Genomic DNA, 3153 nt, shown 5'->3' with positions numbered 1-3153 from the left:
AATCATTGAGGCCTTTGTATATTTTGAATAATTCAATTTGGCCAATTTTTTCTTAATTAGTCAACATTCTAAGAAAGTACAGAAAATTCTAAAATAAATTTTTTTCATACTTTTTCCACCGTTCAAGCCTCAAATACTGCTCTATACCCTTTATTCTATTTTTCATGATTTTCTGAGAATTTTCTAGATTTTCAGGTACATTTTCCCACTTTGTTCAATATTGACCGGATATTTTAAACATGATAGTCTGGTCCCCGATTTGGTTTCAAATCAAAAGTTGTGCCATCTATCTGTATGCGACCTTGCTTGCCCTATGGTCTATTTCATATTCCTCATTTCCAACGTTAAAATTAACAAGATGTAATATTTGTCTTTACTTTAAAGCTTTTGGGCTTGAAAATGGGAGAATAAAGAAGGGATTAAATCAGTAGCAAGGAAATTCACCATGTTAGCAAACCATGGATCATGAATAGCCATAAAAAACAAAACAGATGCAAGAAATTTATCACAAATCAAATTAGAATAAAAAACTTCCCTTGTTTCAGTTGGCAATTGACTTAAATCATCTACAACATGGTTTTCAACTCCACTTCTATATCTAATCTCAATATCAAACTCTTACAGAAGCAAAATGCATCTTAAGAGTCTTGGCTTGGTGTGCGGTTTGCTAAACAAAAACTTGACAGTGGTATGGTTAATGTATACAACCACTTTAGATGCAAGAAGGTAAAGTCTAAATTTGTCTAAAGCAAATACAATAGCATAAAGCTCTTTTTCTGTGGTTGTATAGTTAATTTGAGCACTATCAAGAGTTTTAGATGTATATGTAATGACTTTGGATAACTTATCCATCGTTTGACCTAACATAGCACCAATGGAGCATGGGAAGCATCACAAGCAAGTTTAAAATCCAAATTCCAATCAGGTGTAGAAAGCATAGGTAGGGAAACAAGCATGCTTTTCAATGTGTCAAAAGCTTTCTTACAAGCATAATCAAAAACAAATTTCACATCTTTTGCATAAGCCTAGACAAAGGATTTATTATTTTGCTAAAGTCTTTAACAAAACTTCTATAAAGACCAGCATACCCAAGGAATGACCCAGGTTCTTTCAAATTACTAAGTAAGGCAAAGAAGCAATAACTTCAATTTTAGCTTTGTCTACTTCAATTCCTTTCCTAGAAATTAAGTGGCCTAAGGAAATACCATTATCAACCATGAAGTGGTATTTTTCAAAATTCATAATCAAATTTCTATCAATGCACCTCGACAAAACCTTATCTAAACTCTTAAACAATCATCAAATGTATCACCACACACAGTAAAATCATCCATGATCTATGAGTACCTCGATAGATGATCCTAGAAATTCACTAAAAATAGATATCATGGCCCTTTAAAAAGTTCTAGGGGCATTACATAGCCTAAAGGACATCCTGTAACATCCTAAATTTTGGCTTATAGATACAAGTAATAGCACAAGGAAAGGATGATTACTAAGTCCAATGCAATGAAAGTCCTGGAGATCCCTCGGAAGGAAAAAGAGGTTTTTCAAGGGCAAATGTGTAAAATAATAGTGTTCGAGGGCTAAAGAATGACCAACTGGAAAGAACTAAGGGTTAGAGGTTATGCCAGAAACTTACAAGAGATGGTTTCGAAGGTTAGGCCTAAGGAGGGACCAAATTGCAAAGAAAAGATTTGTAGGCCAAAGTAGGGACCTAATTATAAATAATAAAAGTTCTGGTCGGCTAATGCTCAGAGTTAGCGAAAAGGGCCCAAATGACTTAGAAAAATTCAGAAAAATGGGAATAGGATCCCAGAGCCGATATGAGGCTAGAAATGACGGAAATGCCCTGAAGTCATTCCAGGGTTTTGAGCAATTTGAGATAGTAACTTAAAGTAAATTATTTAAGCTATGAGATGGCCTCAAATAATCAGGAAAAACTAGGGAATAGTAGTTGAGGAATTTACACAGATTGTAAAATTAATTCCGTCCCCAGAAATTGGCTTTTCACAGCTTTTTTTTCAGTATATATATATATATTCTTTATGAGAACTTACACTCATCATAAAAAAAAAATGAAATATTCCACAATGCTCGTACAAACTGTCTAAAGGATTTGCTCAAGCCAGACATAGAGTCAAACAAAGGCTATTTTTAGTTGTTACTGTAGACATAAAACAATTCGAAACCAAAAAAGTTAAGTGCCATTTGGTGCCTCAGTGAATAAATCTCATGCATACTACTTGAGTTGGACTGAGATGAATGAAAGGAAAGTGAATGGCCCAAGTGGTTTTTGCAAAGGGTTAGTTTTGAAGGTTTATGTATAGGTCTGAGAAGGTGAAAGATAGAATGCCTCCATCACATACATTAGGCCTAGTGCAAACATGTGGCCTCAATCAAGAACTAGGACAAATTCTAGAAGATATATGGTACAAGTGATATTCACACAAGAAATAGAACTATAAGGCCCGAAGATTACCTTCCAACAGGGTCAATACTATCCAAAACAGCTCATAAAAGTTAAATGATGCACTGTCCTAGAACTTAATACTTATGGAAATCCACTTCATGAGATTAGTTTCAAGACTATGACAAACCAAGATGTGATTACAACATTTAAAATCATGCTTAAAACTTCTAGAATAGAGGAAGCAAAGAAGACAGCAAAAGGACAATGAAGGCAGTAAAATTGACTCAAACCTTTCCCCCACACTTATCTCTTGCATTGTCCTCAATGCAAACAGACTAAAGATATAACCATGTATATCAAAAATATAGCAAGAGACAAGAAATGGGACCAAGACAGAGGGAGCTTATTCTGAACATCTTACTACTATATTTTTTTTCTACTGGTTAGTCCCCTCCCCCACACTTATTCTAAATAAACAATCCACAATATGATTTCACAAGAAATTCAAAAAGATAAAGGGAGGAAAGGAACAACCGTGCACGAAATCTCTATAAGTTCTTGTAACAAAAATTCTCATCCTCGGTGAGAATCATGAGATTCTGCAATGTAGGCTTTTCTCTCTGATATCCCTTCATTGGTGGTGGCTCCGGTTGAATAGGCAAAGGTCCCAAGATGTAAGGTGTGGATTGACTCTCTTGGAGTTCTTTATAATCAAGTTCCTGTAAAGAAAAAGGGAACTC

This window comes from Neltuma alba, unplaced genomic scaffold (assembly GCF_004799145.2).
Source record: "Neltuma alba isolate B1F8T4 unplaced genomic scaffold, ASM479914v2 tig00011447_pilon, whole genome shotgun sequence".
Taxonomy (NCBI): domain Eukaryota; kingdom Viridiplantae; phylum Streptophyta; class Magnoliopsida; order Fabales; family Fabaceae; genus Neltuma; species Neltuma alba.
This window is presented reverse-complemented; position numbering follows the sequence as displayed.